The 21,790-nt window shown below is 49.3% G+C and overlaps 1 protein-coding gene across 2 annotated transcripts in view; it reads left to right on the forward strand.

Annotated features, from left to right (window-relative positions):
- Nucleotides 1–2,213: 2,213 nt before the first annotated feature.
- HPCAL1 (hippocalcin like 1) overlaps nt 2,214–21,790 on the forward strand; it is a 135,743-nt gene continuing 116,166 nt past the window's right edge. The window contains exon 1 of one of the 2 annotated variants that reach the window (XM_077153171.1): nt 2,214–2,489. The gene's annotated coding sequence lies outside the window, so the exon portion shown is untranslated. The remainder of the gene's footprint in view (nt 2,490–21,790) is intronic. The other variant, XM_077153174.1, reaches the window with a different exon arrangement.

Below are 21,790 nucleotides of genomic sequence, written 5' to 3' on the forward strand. Positions count from 1 at the left end.
GTGAGCAAGCTAGGTTTTGGGCTCCTGTCTCAGTCCGCTTTTGAGCTTTCTCTGAACATCTCTGTCCTCAACCCTGCCCCTTTCCAGCATTTACCATGCGCTTCCCCTCCTATCCCGCCTGGTGAGCGCCCGTTTAATCTTTCAAGGTCCAGCCAAACCACCATCTTCTCTGGGAAGCCTTCCCAGACCCTCTCTCCCATGAGCCCATTTTGCCTTCCTGGTGGTTAGAGCACAAGCCTTGATTATTGTAATTATCATGCTTTGTGTGGACATCTGTCCCCCCTGTGATGCTCGGTAGAGATGTTCCCAGTTTCTGTAGCAGAGATATTGCTATGAACCAAACTGGTTCATTTTCCTTCTGGGCACACAGGAAGGCTCCATCTCCCAGACCCACGATATCCAGGTGGGGCCGTGCTACCTGGGGGCGGAAGTCAGGCCTGGCTCCTCGATGGTCCCAGCAGGCCCTCGGTCAGGGCTCTCTTTTCTCTTGCTGCTGGCTGGAAGCATTGTACCAGTGGCCTCTGGGGCCCCGCAGGAGGATAGTGTTTTCACTAGAAAGAAGACTCTTGGACCCCTGAAGGACCCTGTGGAATCCTCCCCATCCCTTCTGAGCTGCAGCGCTGATCTGTAACCTGGGAGGGGCTTGGGGATGTAGGTGTGTTACCAGGGCACAGCCCGCCCTTACGGGGTCCCTGCACACCTCTGCACCAGGCACGTGGCTGGGGAAAGTAGGTAGCCCACTTGGCTACGGGTCCCTGTTAAAGAGGAAGGAGCTTGCACCCCTGGGGGTGAAGGGTGGGGTGCAGAGCTGGTTCCTTAGAATATCAGTCCAGCCTTGCTGACACATTTGGTCACTATTTCATTCCATCCTCACAGCAGTCCTGACTCCTGATGAGGAGACCAAGCCCCTGCAGGCTGAGTTTTGCCATTCTGCCTGCAGGGAGAAGGGGGAGAGACAGGGGATCCGGCTCAGAACTCCTTCTCTGGAAGCCTCTAGGCTCTCTATTTCCTTGTCCAAACTGTTCTACCACCAGTTTCTCTCCGCACACCTCCCGAGTACTAGGAACTCACTCGCAGTGCTTTTTGTGGAGGAGGATTTGCAGGAGGGATTTGAGTTTTCCCCTAGAGACGCAAGGAAGACAGTTTTGTCTCAGCCTAATATGAGCAACCAGTTCCATCCACATTTACGGCTGTTTCTGTGGTTACCTTTCTTGGGCGGTGTTTGGGGCGGGTGGTGGTGGTGATATGGGTGGATGGGGAGGGGTGTTTTATATTTGCTCTTTCAGGCCCACGTTTTCAGGAGCTGCTGCGGAGCAGGGTTCTGGGCAGCACTGTTCCTGCTTTCTCCTGCAGGCACAGCACACACGGGGATGGGCAGAGCCTGTCCTTCACTGGGGCCCAAGGGCCATCCTGACCCTGGGAATCAGAGGACCAACCAAACCCTTGTTTGAATTAGGAAACCGAGGTCAGGGAAGGAAGGACCCTAGAAAGCCTGCCCCTCCTTCCTGTCCATTTTACAGGCGGAAAGCCGAGGCCCAGTGAGTTAGCAAAGGTCCCCCGAACCGGATTCCCGGTCTCCCTTCTCTCAGCGCCCTGTTCTTTCCTTGAAGGAGTGGGAAGGTGGGTGGTATCCGCACCCGGGGCCAAGATCTGGGTGGGGGATGGCAAGGGGCCCGTTCGGTGACAGAGGCTGGAGCCAGAGCCGAACGCCAGAGGGCCAGGGGCGACTTCGGCCTCTTCCCCTTCCTAGGCCGCCCGGGCCGCACTTCCTGCCCACGACTGGAGTGGGGGCGCGGGGGAGGGGGGCGGGCGAGGCCGCAGGGCCAGCCTCTCCCCCACCCGCCAGCTAGGGGCGGGGGTCTAGGCGGGGCGGCTCGGTGCTCCGCTCGGTCCCTGTCGCGTCGCTCGCTCTGCACGGCCTGGGGGGCGGGCCGGGAACCCGGCAAGGACCCGGCCGAGAGCAGAGCCGGCAGAAGCCCAGCCCGGGCCAAGGCGGCCCAGCGGAGGAGGGAGGGAGCGGCTGGCTCGGCAGTGTCCCCGGCTAGGGGCGGGGCTAAGAGGTTGGGTGTGACCGGAGCGGCGGGGGCGTGGCGGAGGCGGGGCGGGCCGCGGACCGAAGCGCTCGCAAGTTCAAGGCCCGCCCCCGTACCGCGTGCGCCCCGCCCCCGGGCCCCGCCTTCCTGTCCCTTCCTTCCCGGGTCTGGCTGGCTGGCCCGCGGCGGCGGCGGCGGCGGCAGAAAGCAGTCGGACGGGCGGGCTCCTGCACCTCGCTTCCTCCCCTGTCCGCCCGGTTTCCTTTTGTCTCTCTGGGCGGCGATGAGCGCTGGGCCGGCGCGGCGGCCGCGGGCGCACGGAGGCCGGCGCTCTTAACCACCCCTCGCGGCTTCGGCACTCTTGTCCCCGCGCAGCGGCCCGCCGCCGTCCCCGCCGCTGCCGGCGAGGCAACTTGGGCTCCGGGAGCCAGCAGACCGCGTCCCGCGCCGGACCCGGTAAGGAAGGGGCGGGTTGCGGGGGCTGCGGGTTTCGCGGGCGGGCGGATCGGGGTGCGTCCGTGTGTGTCTGCAATCGTGGCTCGCTGCTTGCGTGCGTGCGTGTTTGTGTGTATGTGTGTGTCCGGAGGGGGGTTGTCTGTGTTCCTCTGCGCGGATGGAGTTGTGTGTGACCGCCGACCGCTGGTGTATCTCTGGAATGGCGTGTCCTCATGGGGATCTGTGTGTGCGATTAAGGGGTGCACATTTTTTTTTTACCTGCGTTTTTGGAATGGGCGCCGTTACTCGTGGGCGCCGGTACCAGGTGGATGTCGCGTGTGAGCAGCCGTGCGCGGGGCGGGAGATGGCGGGGTGGGCGTGGGCGGCCTGGCCCAGCGCCGAGGCCCCGCGGTCCGCGCTGGCCGGCGCACTGCGGAGCGCTTGAGGCCGGGGGGAGAGACCAGGGGGGAGAGCCCGCGACGGGCGACAGGGAAGCGCGCGCCCCGCGGGGCTGGTCCACGCAGCACACGTGGGTCGCCTTGCATTCTAGCCGGGGTAGGGGCGGGTGCGTCAGCGATCTGCTCCGGAGGTAGGAACCCTGGCCTTGCCGTTACCTGCGCTGCGATCTGGAAGACACACGCCACCTTAAAATGGGGGCAGTTGTTTGGGGGCTATCACGACATTTAAAGGAGAATGCACAAACGATAGCACTTATTCCAGAGCCTGACGTTTAGTAGGTACTATGGGAATTGGATTATCATCTCTTAATCCCCACCTTGTGTGTGTGTGTGTGTGTGTGTGTGTGTGTGCGCGCGCGCGCGCGCGCGCTTTATCGACGGTGGGGCTCTTCCCTCCTTACTGAGCGTGTTTTGTGTGTCTTTCACGGCTCTTAACGCAAAACCGCCGATGTTCGAGAAAGTTTCAGCAGCCTGGTGCGCTGGCTTTTCACCGCACCTCCAGGCAGGCTCTGTCCGGGAGTTTGCAGGAGCGCGACACGCTGACAGTCGGCGCCTTCTCCAGCCCTGAAGCCTCCTGTGCAGCAGCGGGGGTCCCTCTTCTGGCCGGAAGGCAGCCGTTGCTAGAGTCTGGAGTCCTTTTGTTCAACAAGTGCCTAGCCCCCGGGGGATGCAGTTTGTAGAATCTGAGAGCCACGATGGGAAAGTGGAGCTTCCTGCGGAGAAGGAGGTCGGGCTCGCTGCGCTTCCCTGGCCCGGGCCTGGTCCCTTTCTTCCCAGCCAGCGCCAGGTTCCACCTAGAGGAGGGTGTTTGCCAGGATGGGGAGGGAATCTTGCCTTGGGTCTCAGCTTTGGACCCCTTCCAGCCCCCCAGTTCCTGAAATCTAACGACCCTTTGAGTCAGCCTTACCCAGATACCCCGAGAAGTCCCATAGGACCCTTTCTCCAAAATACTGTTTAGAAACCTGCTGCCTGTAAAATTGAACTGCGGAGAATGTGAATGAAGCTGTCACCACGATGAATTCCCAACGTTCCCTCAGACCCAGGAAGGTAGCTGGCTAAGGGCTGCCCCAGCCCCTGCCCTCTTTGGCCATAAGTGGGTGAGTCCTTCCCTCCCTGTCCATGGTTCCTGCCACTGAGCGCCTTTCCAGTGGCAAAAACAAGGAACATTGAACCAAGGGAGCAGCAGATCTCATTTGTATAGGAACCTTTCAAAATGGAGCAGTGGTGTGGTAGGGTCTAAGGAAGCAGTAATTTGTCTGCATTCTGGTGTAGGATGTTTCTCAAATATTAAGTGCCCCTACAGTTAGTGTTTTCAGGGAAGCTGCTGTGCTTGGCAGGCTTTTGTGACAAGCAAGCAGAAGAAGCCTCTGGTTTGGTTCCATTGCTTTGTCTTCACAGAAGCTTGAAGCTAGGATCACAGCAGTGATGGCCCCATATGTGAACTTAATAAGCTAATTTTTCATCCTAATTTGGTGTCAGGGGCACACTTAGAATGCAACCTGCTTTCTGTTTCCTAAAATGATTTTATATTCTAGAAGAGAAAGGGGCTTTTGATCTGGCGCGCCTACTCTATTCTCATAATTAGATTCCATAAGAATATTTTGAAAACATCAGTCTGGCTTTCTCAGCTTAGAAGACAATTCGAAAAGGTGTTTTTCTTTTATTATTTTTTCCTTAGTAAAACCCAGCCCTTGCTCAGCCAAACCAGGATTTTGGTCCCAGATCTATTTCTGTTCGGCTTTTGAGAACTCCTGTGATTACTGAGCTCTTGGGGTTTTATTGGATAATGTACCAGAAGGAAAGTCTAAAGCATCTGCCTCTCACTTGTGGGATGTGACGCCACATTCTCTAGCCTTGCCTACTTCCTTTGGGTTCCATATTTGCCCTTTCATAAGGAGGAAGATAAATGTCTAGGTGAAATAATTTGGGAGACATGGTATTGAAAATCTGATTCCTGGGGAGTCATTCAGCCTGTGGAGAAACAAGGACAAGTCAGAAATCCCAGAATAACAGAGATTTGCTCCTACACTAGTCAAGGACCCATTCATTTCCAATAAGACCTCCTAGAGAGAGATTCTAAAAGCAATAAATTGGGTAAAATTCCTTCAGAATTTGTCTTCGTCTTCCTTTCTGTCCACAAGGCTGTGCAGAATGAGAAATCCAAGCATTTGATGGACCTAGGGAACTCCCTTTGTTGCCACCACCTGTCCCAGGGCCTCCTTTTCCCCCTGGCTGATGGAGAGATTTCATCCCGAAAAGAGGTAGTGATGACTTCTGGGGCACAGACCTCCTTCCTTTCAGCTCTGCGTTGCACAATTCCAAGGCTAACCATTCACACAGAATACCATGTTGTGAGTTCGTGCATCACTCACTCCAGTGTCCTTCCTCCAAATGTCTCCTAAGACCTTATATTGCTACTCATAAGTGGTGAAGTGCCAGGGTCACTTGGGGACCAGGGATAATCCAGAATCTTAAGAAAAAGTCCCAAAGTTCATTTAGCATCAAAGATTAAGCTACTTGGCAGCTCAGATTTTCACTAGATTGGGATCAGTTTTGTGTAAGAACTCAGAATTCCAGCAAGCCCTAAAGCCTGCCTGTTTGTGGTGGGATGGTGCTTTCAGTTTATGAGTTGCCAGTCCAAACTTGATGGAGTTTGCTAGTTTGTCAGCACCTGAGGTCACTGTGCTTGGGAAGGGAAGGCCCGTTTGGAAGTAGGCTGAGCAAACATTTTTAGATGCTAATCACGTGCTGCTTTGGGGCGTCTGATTCTCCCACAGTCTCACTGGTTTCTTTAGTGTTTTCATGTCTGTATATTAAGTCTGTGCATCAGTGAATCTCGTGTCACATTTGTCCTTTTTCCTTTGGGCTGAGTTTTAATCAGGAAATGCCAGAAAGGTAATTTATGGAGATAACTGGGTTTGGGGATTCTCTCATTGCCACTTGCTCTATGGGGGGTGGGGGGGGGAATGAATTTTTCTTTCAAATCTTTTTCTAAAAAGAAAACAAATTGGTAGGAATCTAGTGGTGCAGGTTTTAATAAAACTAAAGGTAGTCCATTTGACAGGTGGGACATTTCTTAGGTGCTGAGAAAGGTGCGCATTTAAATAACTTCTTTTCCTTATCATCTGAAAAGCACAGTAAATCATTTAGAGAGCTCTGCCTTGGCCACGTCGTCGTTTCAACTCAAATTGAATTTCCGAACTAAAGCTTCACATCCCTGCATTTATGAGACATGACTAACTAAAAACACCATTCGGAAGAGCTCTCAGTCTCTCGTAATGTCACAGCACTGACTGGCCAACACTGGGGCAGAAAAGATGCCTTCTCTAGGGGGCTGTTTTCATTTACCTTCATAAACCAAGCACATCCTGGGGCTTGCTAATGTGGCGACTATATTTTCTGGGTATTTGTTTCTTTTGAGCACTTGAGGTGCAATGCATGTTGGCAGGAAGCCAGGAGAGGCTGAGATGCTGGTGGTCAGCCTCACCTGCTCATTAGACAAGACATCTCCTCTAAGGAGCCCATGGTGAGTCTCTGACCCTTGGCTGAGAAGGGACGCTTCCTGGTTAAGGCTGCTATAATCCTAAAGAAAGGAGGGAGACGTGGGGTGGGGAGAAAGAGGAGTGCATGGTTCCCCTCGTGGCAGTAGATTGATTTAGTCTCGATGCCTGAAATAAATCTTTCCTTGCTCTGCATTTCCCTTTAACAGGCCAAGTGTGCCCTCGGCAAAGTGTGCCACCGTCCTAAGTGCCGTCGGGAGTTTGAAACTTGCTCTAGAGCCCCTGTCTCCTCTCACCTGGCCAGGTCCCCCTGATTGACCTGACTACACCAGCCCTCACACCTGTTCACTGGCATCAACTCCAATCCTGACTTCTCCTTGAGCTTCACACCCAATGTTCTGTCCCAGCAGAGTGTGCGGGCAACTCACCGCTGCCCATTCAAAGCAGAACCGAGGGCTCTTGCTCTCTTGCTCCTCTATCCCCTTCTTTAAAATCTAGAGGTCACCGGAGCATTTGGGGATGCTTTCCCCTTCTTTTCAGTCCCCACCTCTAATTGCTCGCCGAGTCTCCCCTATGCTCCCCCTTGCCCAGGGCTCTCCCCCCATCCCACTGCCTCCTCATCTTCCCATCACATGAGCTCCAGTCATGCCGTCCTCAGTGCAGATATTTTTTCAATGTGATTTTATTGAGATATATTCACACATCATACAGTCTATCCAAAGTATACCATCAGTGGGCTCACAGTATCATCACATATTGTGCATTTAACACCACAATCAATTTTTCATTACGACTACTAAAAAAAAGAGAGAAAACCCAAGAAATCCCATACCGTTTTCCCCCCACTATTTCCGCCTATTATTGAGTCCTAGTCTTGGTGTGGAACATTCCTTACTATTGATGAAAGAACATTAAGGTATTACTGTTAATTACAGTCCGTAGTTTGCGATAGGTGCAACCCCCCCATATACTCGTCTAGTATTAACTCCTTGTAATAGATTCTTACAGTAGCATAGATTTTAAAGATTTAAGCACCTTCCTCTCTCTGCCACCCTCCCCAACTCTTTCAATTCATCAGTAAGTGCTCTTTTGAACACCCACTGTGTACCTTGTTCAGTATTTAATTCACCCTGCCTGTGTAGGGCTTAGGGTCTGGGGTCCAGGGCTGGGGAGACCGCCAAACAAGCCCGTCCCATAGAGCTTGACGGGTGCTATGACAGGGGGTTCCTAATTCAGGCCGAGGGACTGGGATGCTTCCCTGAGAAAGGGGGGCTAATGACTGGGAAAAGGGTGGAGTGGCAGGAGGTGGTGCTGGGAAAATGAAGCAAAGCTGGCTTCTTCAGGCTCGTTTCCTTCTTTTCTTCCACCCAGACATGCCTGTTAAACTACAGATCCTTTTTTTATATATATAAAAAAGAAAGAATAAATAATGACTTTATTGATGAAATTCATATACCATAAAATGTATCTATTTTATGTGTACAGTTTGGTGATTTTCAATAAAATTTACAAATTTGTGCAGCTGTCACCAGAATTCAACTTTAGAATATTGTCACCATCCCCAAAAAATCCCTGGTGCCCATTTGCAGTCACCACCTGCTCTGGTCCCCAGCCCCAAACACCCACTGATCTGTCTCTATAGCCTTGTCTTATCTTCCTACCTGTCTGTTTACAGGTTTGGCTCAAAGGTCTCTTCTCTAACTGGATCCCTCCAGTTAGAATTAATCCTCTCTGGGTGCTGATGAAAGAGCTGCGTACTTACTTGTCTGTCTCCCTGTGAAACGCTGAGCTTTTTGAAGGCAGCAGACAAGTCTTATCGGCCTTCTCATCCTTGCACCTCACCCAGCGTTGGGTGCCTACGAGACACCCAGGGAGTGTTTGATGAACTAACTGAAGTTGCCTTCCTCAACTCCTTTCATGCAACCCCTAGTGTCCAGCACAGGGTCTGGGTTCTAAATTAAAGAGCGTGACATGGTCGGATGATGGGACGTCACCTGCTACATGCTTTATATTGTTTCAGCCAGAACATGTGAGACAAATGGAATTAAATCCATTTTTAAGCAAACAAAAAAAACCCGAGAAAGCCCTGAACAAAATAAGTAGCCCAAGGCCATCAGCCATAAAGTAACAGAACCGTAAATTAAACCAGGCCACTTTCCCTTCCATCCCTAAGTACTCATAGGCCCTTGTGTGGTCTCTCCCAGACTGGCGTTCGAGGTTCCTGAGCTTGTCTCGTTATCCCTGCCCAAACAATGCACACTCCTTTTAGGGTTTGAATGCTGCATGGCACATTATCATTTGCACGGGAGCTGGCTCAGAACCAAGCAGGTAGAAATGGCTCAATAAATATGTACATATGGGGTGGCCTCCTGGTAAATCAGCAGAGGGCGGGAGGGGTTATGCACACAGGGTGCTAAGTACATCCCTGCCCTGTGCTTTTCAGAAGAATTTCTCTTCTTGCCTCTTTTCTGTTCTTTGACCATGGTTAGCACAGGCAGAGACCCCCTTTTATGGATGGGAAAATTGAGACGAAATTTCCTTCTGGGTCTGGCATGTAATCGCCGGGTCATAGGCGAGCTCGCGCTTCTAATGACGTGTTGCGCTTTCCTCCACGGACGGTGAAGTGTCTTGTTTCTTTACTAAGGATCAGAGTTGTTCGAGACTCGTTTGCAAAGTCTCGTGGGGGAACCATCAAGTGCTGGGGTCCCAGCCTCTGTTCTCCCATTTTGCTCTCTGGGTGAGCCTCTCTGAGCCTGAGTTTGGTCCAGTCCGAACTGGGGCTCCAGGACCTTCTCAGCTGGTCCTTTGGAATCACGGCTGCTGCGGTCCCAGTTGAGTCACTGGCTGGTGGTTCATATACTGCTGTTATTATTTAAAGCCTTCTTGGGTGGCAGTGCCTCCTCTGCCACAAAGTATTTCTCTTCCAATTCAGGTTCATTAGATTCATTTCGAACCTGCCTTGTATTTGGTTAGATTTTAGGGCCTGGGGAGCTGATGTGTACCAAGCCCAGACGGGAGCCAGGGAGAAGGTTGCAATTTGGGTTATTTTGCAATGCCACCCCCCCTCCAAGGTTCCTGAACTTTGGGCTGGGGGCTGCCCAGAGAGCTGCAGCTTATTCCTCAGACGCAGTGAGGCCCAGACCTCTTTATGGCCTCCCCTTATGGGTGCTTGGAAAGCGTTTATTGAGATCAGGGTGCATGTGTGAGCGTTTGTGTGCCAGCGGCTGCAGGATTCCTGGGAACGCTCGCAGAATTACGATTCCTTGCACCGGTGTGGAGAAATTACAGTGCTTTTCTCCGCCAGCAGCACCATGCTCTGGTCTCTGCTTCCTTTCTGTGCCTTTGACGGATGTTTCCAGAAAACAGAATTGACCCCAGCTCCCCACTCTTCCCTGTCATTCCCAGCCTTTCTGTTTGCTGCCCTGGAATTCTTTTTTTTTGGAGGGAAGCAAGAACCTCTCAAATCAATCACCTCAGCTTTAAAAAAATCATTTTCAGCATAGTGCAATTTTCTGTGTTTGTCGTGTGTGGCTGAAAAGTCGCTCCTGGCAGAGTGAGTGGGGATGTCTAGAAAAGCCTGTCTTGACTTGGGGATGGGGGCAAGGTAGGGCCATAGGCAGCAGGGCTGGTGGCTTTCTCTCCGTCTCTTTCAGCCCCTGCCAAAGCGTGGTGGTGGCAGTGGCAGGGATGTGGCTTTATTAAAAATCCTTCAGTTGTTGCAGTGCTGATTCCATGCCTGGTGACGCAGCCTGGTCTGTCTGGCAGAGGCTCAGCTTCCAGGGGTGGGATATAAAATGTGGTGTTGGTGTCTGCTTTGACCTCTTTGGGTGTCTTCCTTCTTCTCATTAATTAAAAGTAGGAACAGGCCTTGGACCGATGTTGAAACTCTGTCTTCCTTCATACCAAACCTTTGACATGTATGAATTATTATTATTTTCTGGGGGGTGTTGTTTTCCCCTCTTCTTTCTCGCTGAAGACTGAGATAAAGATTTGCTGCTTTTATTAGCACATGTTTTTGGTGATATGCTCTTACCTGACCTAAAATCAATACGCTCTGGCTGATTGTTCTCAGAGCTGGAAGGTGAAAGCCTGTGTATTTGGGAATTATTTTCACTAGTATTACTGGGAATGGAGGGAGGACAGTGGGAGGGGTAGGGCAGGTCAGGAATTCCAGGTTCTCTCAGCCAGGGACCTGCTGGCAGGGTTCCCATCTCACTGTGGCCCCATAACTCCTTCCCCCTGTGGTTTCTTCTGGGCCAGTGGCTGGCTCCCCAGGATGGCAAAATCGCTGTCGCCACCATCACCACCCCTCCACCATCATCACATCACCCTTATCCCCACCATTATCATCACCATCATCATCACCCCCATTATCACCACCATCATTATCACTACCATCACACCACCACCATCCCCAGTGTCACCACCATCACCAACCCATTGTCACCATGACCACCATCATCATCACTGCCATCATCAGTACCATCAGTAGCACCAGCAACACCACCCTCACCCCCATCATCACCACTGTCATCACCACCACTGTTGTCATCATCACCTATAGCAGCAACAGCATCATCACCATCACCACCCCCTCCACCATCATCACTATTACCCCTCCCCCACCACCACTGCCATCATCATCATTACCTCACCAACGTCATCATCACTTCCACCATCACCCCCATCATCATCACCCCCATCATCACCCCATCATCATCACCATCACTTCCACCATCACCATCACCCCGATCGTCATCACCATCATCATCACCATCACCATCAGTAAGTACATCAGCAGCAGCACCATCATCACCACCATCATCATCACCATCATCACCACCATCATCATCACCATCATCACCATTACCCCATCACCACCATCACCATCACCCCCACCATCACCCCCATCATCATCACCCCCATCATCACCCCATCATCATCACCATCACTTCCACCATCACCATCACCCCGATCATCATCACCATCACCATCACCATCACCATCAGTAAGTACATCAGCAGCAGCACCATCATCACCACCATCATCATCACCATCATCACCACCATCATCATCACCATCATCATCACTATCACCCCATCACCACCATCACCATCACCCCCATCATCATCACCATCATCATCACCATCATCATCATCATCCAGTCTCAGCATTGCTTCATAACTTTGTGGCCACTACCTGGCCCAGCCCAGTCCTGCCTCCCTAGCCGTTCTCCAAGGACTCTCTACTCTTGGGGAATGACAAAGGGGAGTTAAGACAGGATAATGGCAGGCAGAGTGGGTCCAAATGGATGGGTTGTGAGGTGTGATTCTGAAAGTGACCCCATGAGAATCACTGATCTTCCAGATCAGGGAAAAATCCCAGCCATTCTTTCATGCCCAGCAGTGAGTCAGTGTTGCTTCCTTTGTGAAGTTCTCCTTTGCCCCTCTAGGAAAAACAAATTGCCCCAGGTGCATTCTCCAAGCCCTTTGCTGCCTCTTCTCTCCAGCTCTGGTCAGAGCCTGACCTTGCTGCTTGGGCATCCATGAGTCAGCTTTGTTGGGCACATGCACGACATGGTAGGCTTCTTTTCAGATAGAGTTCTGTAGCCCCCATTCCTGGTACATAGCCTGGAACACAATGGATGCCCAGATGTGTGACTTGACCACCCCCTTCCCTCAGCTGTAGACTGGTGTGTGGCATCCTCTGTGTGCTGGTTTGAAAGGAAGCATGCCCCCTAAGAAAAGCCATATTTTAATATAAGTCCCATTTCATAAAGGTAGAATAATCCCTATTCAATACTGTATATTTGAAACTGTAATGAGATCATCTCCCTGGTTGATGTGATTTAGTTAAGAATGGTTGTTAAACTGGATTAGGGGATGACATGTCTCCACCCATTTGAGTGGGTCTTGATTAGTTTCTGAAGTCCTATAAAAAGAGAATGAGAGATTCAGAGAGATTCAGAGAGAGCAGAACGATGAAGCCATGAGATGCAGAGAGTCCACAAGCCAGCAACCTTTGGAGATGAAGAAGGAAAATGCCTCCCGGGGAGCTTCACGAAATAGGAAGCCAGGAGAGAAAGCTAGCAGATGATGCCGTATTCGCCATGTGCCCTTCCAGCCGAGAGAGAAGCCCTGACTGTGTTCGCCATGTGCCGTCTTACTTGAGAGAAAAACCCTGAACTTCATCGGCCTTCTTGAACCAAGGTATCTTTTCCCTGGATGCCTTTGATTGGACATTTCTATAGACTTGTTTTAATTGGACATTTTCTCGGCCTTAGAACTGTAAACTAGCAACTCATTAAATTCCCCTTGTTAAAAGCCATTCTGTTTCTGGTATATTGCATTCCAGCAGCTAGCAAACTAGAACACTCTGTCTGGGGGATTTTGCAAATAGAATTATTTAAAAACATAACACTTATGCCTGAAGGGCTTGCTTTGCAGACCTTAGGGGACAGATGGGATTGGGAAGGTCAGTTTATTTGTGATACGTATTTTTTCTGCGCTCCTCCCTGACTTGTGAGTATTCGTTTTATTCATTGGTTAAAATTGGACGGTGGTGGGCTGGAAGGCACGATGGGTTGGCCCATCATCCTTATCTTATGGTCTGTTTTTAGCTTGGCATTTCTGTTTCCTCATTTGTGTCCTGGGGTTTAGGGCTAGATAATCTCTAAATTGTCTATTCAGTTTACAATTCAGGAAGAATGTTTAAGCATGTAAACTTGAGTTGTAGGATACATTCAACATGGAGCATAGTTCATAGCTGAGAAGTTCATAGCTAAACCAACTATAAAAAGATGAACTAGCTGTAGGAAACAGATACTTTAGCAATTGCCATATTAAAAGCCGACATTATAATTCAAGTGAAACCGATAATACTGAGGAACAGATTTTTGGATCATGGATTAGAAGGAAGGGGTGGGAGCAGGAGGAGGTAAAGTTAGGATGGAGGTAAAATCTTTCTGTGTTTGTTTTATTCATCCATCCATCCATCCATCCATCCATCCATCCATCCATCCGTCCATCCATCCATCCATCCAGCATTTCCTTATAACTTCCCATGTGCCAGGAACAGTGTCCATGATAAGGAATCGGAGATTACGACAGGGTCTCCAGGAGGAGACAGGCTTTGAGGAGAGTGATTTCAGTGGGACCTAGGCAGCAGGAGCCCAAAAGGAGGTTGGCAATTAATTGAGCCGAGTTCTCATGCTCTAGATCGGATGCCTTATTTAGAAGCTAGTTACTATTCCCTTAAGAGGCCACTAACAAGAAACCGCAGCCGAGGTTGTTGCCATCCTCATTATGATGAAGTCTTTATGCCCTTCCGGGGAGGTCACGGCACTTGCTGCTCGATGAAGAAGCTGGTGAACTCAGCTTCCGGTTCTGACTAATTGTGAATTAGAGAAAAGTCAGAATTTAGGGAGTGTTGCAGAAGACGAGTGATTGTATTATTTTCAGACCAAAGTGTATCTAGTCAAGCAAACCACTGACCAGATTTTGCCTCCAATTGGTCTTTTTTATTTTTTTTATTAATTTTTAAATACCAATAAACACCAAACAAATGCAAACATTCTTAACTTTTGATTGTTCCGTTCTACATATGTAATCAGTACCAATTGGTCTTTTTGATGAGTTACTGAGAATTACTTAAGAACATCAGTGGCAGAGGGGTAGTATATTTGCTAAAAGAGTTGAAAATAATCCATTTTAAACGTGCCTCTTAAATATGAAAGTGAGAAGCAAGATGTAGAATTGTATGGACAGTTTCATCTCAATTATGTCTGAAAGAGAAAAAAATCGGAAAATATAGATGGGAAAGAAATAAACCTGTTGGGATCGTGAGTGATTTCTCTTTTCTCTTTCCTGCTTTTTTTTTTTTTTTGGTATTTCTCTACATCCTAAATTTTCACCAACTCATTTAACACTTAACATACTTCTGCAATGTTCAAGTTTTAAAAGGAACCCCAGGAACCCGTTCCTCTGATGATAACCTTGTTTTCCCTCTTAATTTGCTTAGCAAACTGTCTTTTTATAGTCAGGCTGGCTGGAACCTGAACATTCCACATGCGTGATTATTTGAATTGATGGAAATTTATCATACTCTATCATTAGAATTTGTTAATCTCATTGAAATTCAGTACTGAACAAATCTACTAACTGGGATATAAACAAAAATGTTACAAATCTGTCCAGGAATTTACCATTTCAATATGATAGCATGTCGAGCTCACTTGTTTATTAGCTAGACTATGTGCCTTTTTTGATTTACTGGAATTTGAGAATTCCCATTGTTTCTTGACCTGGAAGGAGGCTTCCTGGCTCCTGCTGTTTTTAACCTCAGGTATTTTCTTATTTTTTTACATGGGCAGGCACCGGGAATCGAACCCAGGTTTCCAGCATGACAGGTGAGAACTCTGCCTGCTCAGCCAGCGTGGCCCACCCTTGCCTCAAGTGTTTTAATGAAGTGATTTGATGGCTTTGTATGGCCAGTCCTTGCTTTCATTTTTCACTGTTCCTGCTCTCTCTTCCCATCACCATGTGTTTGCCAGGAGGCCCTCTTCCTTAATTTGTGCACCGGGCTAATGTTTGTCAGCTCCTTTTTTGGAAACAAACAAATAAACAAAACAATCTTTTTCTGCTCCCCAGCCCCCTGTGCTTTCTTCCTGAGCCCCTCGAGAGCTAAACTGTGAGTCTTGGGCTCCTACAGATGGAAAGACCCTGATGGGGATTCTTCTCTTCCAGGGCTTCTCCTGGCTCCGGCGTTGGCATGGCGATGTCTGTTTGTTTGTTGGCTGGGCCCTCTCAGCCCTGGCTAGAGCCATGCCTGACTTTCAGTGGCATTCTTCCAGAAGCTTCTTCTGCTGTTATCCCCTGCTGTTTTTCAGAGGTTTAATCTGTGCGGGTCCTGGTGCTTGAGTCAGCATGGCAAGGTACGAAGATGAGGCCAGCCATCTTCATCATTTGTCTATTAGGAAGATTAATTTCAGGGTGAACAGAGTGGAGAGAGATGCCGGGGCACGTGCTGCCTTGCCAGGCAAAAGAAGTCAGGGGTTGCCTTTGCCACCGGCTCGGCGCCTGCCTGTAGTTTCTTGGATCAGGATTTTAAATACCACCGTTACGGTCCATATTTGCGATCTCAAGGAGGAGAATATACTTGTCACCAAAATTCCATACACACCTGTATGTATGACTATTTCAGAATCGTCACCATAGGGAAACTATATTAAAAAAAAAACAACTAGTATGGCTCCCGTGTTCAAAAATTGTTATTTTCAAAATTCTGGGCTCTCAGGTTATTACAGGATTCAAAACAGAGGCAGGAAGCGTGCTTCTCATCACTCGAGACAGGTAGATTGCCACAGAGATCGGGTGTGCCCCGGTGGTTTCCCGGGTGTCTCCGTCATCCTGGAAAAGGAATGAGGCTCATTCCACATGATAAGCATGTTTCTGAAACAGCCAGGCATGAATTAAATTTTTCTAAACGAAGGCCGCAAATTGTGCTTGACTTTATAGCGACCTTGGATGTAGTTTGGCCCTCCGTTCCGTTTGCTTAATTATTAACACTGCACAGCCCTGCTTTTCCTGCCGGAAACATTTAAAGGTATCTAGGGAACACCTGATACAAAGCAAACCAGAATTTCTTTTACGAAAGCCGGGGATTTTTTCTTTAGTGTGAATGAGGAATGATTCCTCCTTGAAATTCAGCAAATGAAGTCAATGATGACATAGTGTGTACTGAGCACTGACCCAGGCCCTGGGGATATAACAAGTGGAGAAGACAGCTGGGATCCCTGCTGTGGTTGAGTTCATATTATGGTTTGTCACCCAGTCAGTTACTGTGAAACCATGGAGCTGTAAACCACTTTTGGTGTCTGCGGTGGGATGCATGGGCACATACCTTGTTGGATAATGTATATCAATGGTTTTGTTTAACCCGTGGTTATGCATAGGCATTTTTTTTTTTTTTAGAACATGGAACAGTGCCTCATCAGTCTGGTTGTAATTATTTTATACAGTACAGAGATCCTATGCATGCATCTTCTTGAGTCTCTCCCCATTTATCTAAAGGCAACAGCTTGGCTAACTGTGTGGAAGGCTCTTTGCAGTTTTTCAGTCTTGTCGAATACGTTGCATTCCCTTTTTCCTTTTGTGTAGTTCAGCTTCCAGCCCAAAGCCCACAGAAATAGAGGCTCCCAGATGCTGCCTTGGAGGCACACGGTGGTGGTGCTGGGGGGAAATGAGTGGGTGTCCGTGTCCTCCCCTCCCACTGTGTCTGCTTCTTAGCGGTCACTTCATCAGCAAAAGGCAGATTCCATTCCTTCCCCCCTTCTGAAGATTTTCAGTAAGCGAAAGTCTCTTCAGCTCCCCTGCAGCCAGGGCCTGTTTTATAGGAGGTTGTTAACTGCTGGATGAGTCGAGTGGCCTCTTCAGTGGGTCTGAAGAGCCCATGGATGGGAGCGGGATGTAACTGGGGGTTGAGCTGGACATTGGAGAAGCAGTGGAAAAGTGACAGAGCCCAGCTTCTGTCTGCATCTGGTGGTTTAACGGCAGAGCCTGGCCCTGTAGCCTGGAGGAGTGCTGCAATCTGAACATGAAAACAAGCCTCAGGTGTCAAATGCTTCCTGGCTTAGAGACATTCGCCTTTGTCTTAACTCTAGTTCAGAGCATGACGGTAGAGAAGAGATGTCTTTGCTTGACATCCCGCTGACTCTCTTAGCTGTCTTATAGATAGTGAAGAGATTGCTCCTTTTTAAAAAAAAAAGAAAAATACCTCCCTCTGAACTCTGCCCTTCTTCTCCTGCCCCTTCCCCAAGGCTTCAACAGCAGCTGGCCTCTGCCTTTTTGGAGCCAGAGCCTCAGCACCATTTGCCCTGCAACAGGACTCTTTGTCATGAAATGGGAATTACAAAACCTCCCTCACAGCGCTGTTGTGAAAAAAATAATTAAATCTCTTGTAGATTCTAAGGTGTTATATAAATATAAGGAACATCACCACTATCATCATCATCAATGATCTTTTTATCTTCACATCCCATCAGCTTGCCAAACGGTTGCCTGAAATGACGGTTTCCTTGCTAGGGCCTTAGGATTCCGTGAGTGGACATTTGTTGAGTCTTCTGCCTTTTTTCTACCCCTGGTCTGGAGGTAGATGTGGAGTTTCCATTTTCCTCCTGCAAGATGTCAGCACACAGAAGAGGCCTAGAGAATGTGTTGTTTGAACTTCACAAAGGACATGGGAAAATGTGTCCATCCTATACATTTTTTTGGGCACATCTGATTTCCTGCTGGGCAGTCTGGGAACTTAATGTTTAGATGAAAAACACTTGTTTGAACGCATAGTAAAGCTTGGCTTAAATCAGATCTTATATCCAGAAAGCAGCTCTCCTGAAACCTGCCCCTGAACTACAGCCGACTTGGGAATCATCATTATTGGGGAGGGGCGGACGGAAGGTTGGGGTGGGGTTGCCGTTTAAAATCCTTGGTGCATTTTTTTCACATCTAACTCATGCTTTGGCAGATTGAGCCGGGCTAGCAGCTGCAGAGGGCTCCCATTACAGGTCTTGGGTTTTGAATTATAGAGGAAAGAGAGCGCTCATTTTGATTCTCAGCACCATCAAGTTGAGGAGAGAAGCGCTTGCTTCATGGTATTGCTCCCAGCCGGGAAGCCCTCTTGCTTCTGGCCACCGTCCTAGTCTTCCTCCCAGCTCACAGCCTTGCTTTGGCCCCTCCAAGAAGCCTCCAGGGGCCAGTCCTTGGCTCTAGCTCCCTGGGCACTGAGGCTTTGGCTCCCGCGGTGCAGCCATCTGCGAAGCTCTGATCCTGGCAAATGTGGGTCTTGTCTTTGCTCCTGGTTGGGAACTCCGCAAGGGAAGGGACTGTGCATTTAGTAGGGTCAGTGTAAGCAGAGACGAGCCCTGGAAAGAGAAACCCCAGGGAGGGAAAAAGCCCCAGCTCCAGCCCTGGAATAACACTTTCTCCTTGGCAGAGCACTCCATTCCTTCCTTCCTTCCTTCCTTCATTCACTCCCTCACATAGCACCAGGCTCTGTGCTAGGGGAGCAACCCAGGCAGATCCTTCCCTCTTGGGGGTTTTATTTCCAACCGGGGTCAATAAACGATAAACAAAATAAGTAGACCTTGTAGCATAATGTAGTAGCAAATTATGTAGCATAATTTGAAGGTGATATGACCATAGAAAAAATAAATCCGAGAAGGAGGATGGGGTTGGGGTGGGTATAGAGATGCAGTTTTAAATAAGGTGGTCAGAGAAGCCCTCACCAAGAAGACATCGTTTGAGCAGAGAATTGAAAGCCAGCAGGTGAAACCTGGGGAGTGGGTGCATGTGATGGGGGGAGCAGGCACCAGGCACAAATGGGAAATGCAGGAAGGGGAGACTACAGTAGTAGGAAATATGGTCCAAGAGGAAAGGGGGGTGACACCTGGTGCAGCCACCTTCAGACTTTATTGTTTACTCAATCAAAAGGAGGGAAAGAAGGAGCACATTGCAGAAAAGTGAAACAACATTAAAACAGTTGTGCCACTGGATTATATGTTTGTTTGTTCATTGTTAATTCTAAGACAGTGATATTCAGGCCCCAAATGACTGGTGCCATTTTTAAAGGTTGAACAGGAACCTGCTCATCTTTTTGCAGGTGCCATCTTATTTTTTGTAGGAAAAGTTGGATCTCTAGGGGACCTGGCTCACTTTTCTTCTAAAGCTGGAACCAGACTCCAGCTGCAGTGGACCTGTGACTTTCCTTAACCTGCTTGGCCATGTGGTTACACAGAGAAAAGTCATTTTGTAAAATATGACCCTGTTCCCTGGCCACCATTGATTGGCCCGTGGTTGGGTATTTGAACTGGATGGACCATTAAAGCCCATCCCTGAGGTGTTGGTCATCGGTATCCAGATGGTCAACCCCTCTCCTGAGATTGGGAAAAGTCACTGGCCAGGTTTCCCATCACATCTGAAGCAAGAGATAAGAATGAAGGTGACATGCAAAGGTGAGAAGTGGAGGAGTTGAGGTGTGTGCTCTCCTATTCCTGCTACCCCAGCAGCCCTGCCATACCCCTCTCTTTCCCACTGTCCAGTTGTTTGATTCCTTCTGGGATTCCTGCCAGCCCTTCTCCCATTTCCTTACTCCCTTTGGAGTTGGGTTTCTGTCACTTGCAGCCAGCAGAGCCCTAGCCAATGTGCATTTCTCCAACTCACAATGCCCAGGAGCAGTGTGGCCCCAGTCTCCTTAGGATTCCACAGGATGCTTTCTCACAACGTGTGACATGACTTCCAAAGACGTAAGTCTCCCTAGCAACGTGAGACATGACTCTCAAGGGTGAGCCTGGCCCTTGCATCGTAGGATAACAAGCCCCAACCAACAGTGTTCTTTCTTAAAACTCAGAAACAATACCATGGGCTCCATCTTGCTCTTGCTTCTGTTCGAACATGTATACAATTTCTCACCCAGTTTCTTTCTTCCAGATTAAAAGCCTTTCACAACAAACTTCTTGCCAGAGGTTGCACTGCTGTTCCCCACGCTCAGCCAGCCCCCATCAATAGCATAGCCAGAGCCTTCTATGCTCCCACAAGTAGGGGTTATGACTCACTGACAGCCTGCAGCAATTACAGAAGACAGACCATCAGCCTAAATTCCCTTAAGATGAAGGGGAGTTAGAAGTCTCTGAGGAGGAAGTGAGGAAGTAGGTAGGATTCAATTAGGGTGGTGGCTGAATAAGCAAGGGCAAATTCCCAGAAGCAGTCAGACCTCATGGACAATGCTATCCCGGAGAAGAACAGTAGTAAACAGACCCTGGGGGTCACACGACCCCCCTGAGTGAGTCGTCTAGAGAAGGGTGGAGTCAGCTGCCCCACCCAAGTGCTCCATCTACCACCCGGTGCTGCCCTGGAGAGAGGGGAAGGTAGGAGAGAGTCCTTAGCAAGGAAGAGGAAGGGGGAATAAGTAAAGTGAAACTATGAAAGCAAATCGCTCCACATTGCTGGAGCCTCTTGCTTTTCTCACCTCTGTCTTTGTGAGAGTGCTTGCATGTCCTCTCACGTGTGTTCTGAATAGATTTTCTGCCTGTTCACTCTAAAAAAAAACGTATGTAGGATGGCTCTCCCAATCCCTGTTCCGTATTTTCCCTTGTCCTGCTCTGCCAGGCTGGACACCTAAAGGTTCAGCTTTCCTAGCCGCTTTCCAGTCCTGGGAAGCCAGGGAGTCTCTTCCCATGAGGTGTTTGTTCAAGGCTTCCTGGATAAAAAGCCAGTGCCTTAGACAGAAGACTTTTAGTCCATCCATCTTATTCCTGCCTGGAAGCAGATATGATTGCTGGAAGTTGGACAGCCATCTCGTGACCATGAGGCCACGTGTGCTCAGGAGAGTAGAGCATAATGAAAAAAAAAAGACTATGAGTCTTTGATGGCATTCTTGAGCAACTACTCTCCCTGGACCCCTGTACTTTTTGTTCTGGGCCACAAACAAAATCCTTTCTTTCCTCAGCTTTTGTTTATTGAGGTTTATGTTTGCAGCCAACACATTCCTCGTGGACATAATGTCCAAATCAGAATGCATCATCCCTAAGTCCCCGAAATTGACAGATACTACCGTTTTCTACTCCAGCCTAGCCTGGGAGACATTCAAGCAAGCCCCCTCCTTTTGTCTTACTTTCCCTCCACCCTGTTAAGTTGGTCGCTAAGCTGGTCATCAAGATTAAGCTCTCCAGGATCCATCCCTGTCTTTCCAGCATCACCATCATCGTGCTGTGCCCGCCATCCATTGCCTGCACTATGTCCGTCATTTCCTTATTCACCGCCCTGACCTAACTCATTGCCCACACAGCCACACAGTGCCAGTGTGAGCCTTCTTGAATGTAGATCTGATCCTATTTGCAAACCTTCCTGCAGGTACAGTGCATATGCCAGTTAAGCATGGTACGAAAAGCCATCCAGGATAGGACTTTGCTTTGCCTCTCTTTTGGCTCTTCCCTCTTCAGTCCCCTTGCCTGACATCTCGAACTATATTTAGTAGCAGTTCCTTTTTACCCTTTCTCTTCTTTAGATGTTCACACATGCTGCTGCTTCTGCTGGGAATCGCCTGCCTCTCCCCTCCTTACCCACCTGCGCCTAGCCAGTGCCCACTCTGCCTTTAAGAAGAAAGCTAGTCTTCTCAGGTTGCGCTGACCCCTTTTTTCCATGTGTCTTCTGCCAACTAATACTGGACCGTCAGTGTTCTACCACCTGTTGGATGTAATTCTTCTCAATGCACGGAGTCCCCTGGAGAGCAGGGGCCACCCATGCCCCATTTGTCTTTCTGTCCTGCGTCCCGCCTGGCATCTGGCCTGTAATGGAGCCTGGCAGTGGATGGA

This window comes from Tamandua tetradactyla, chromosome 3 (genome assembly GCF_023851605.1).
Source record: "Tamandua tetradactyla isolate mTamTet1 chromosome 3, mTamTet1.pri, whole genome shotgun sequence".
Taxonomy (NCBI): domain Eukaryota; kingdom Metazoa; phylum Chordata; class Mammalia; order Pilosa; family Myrmecophagidae; genus Tamandua; species Tamandua tetradactyla.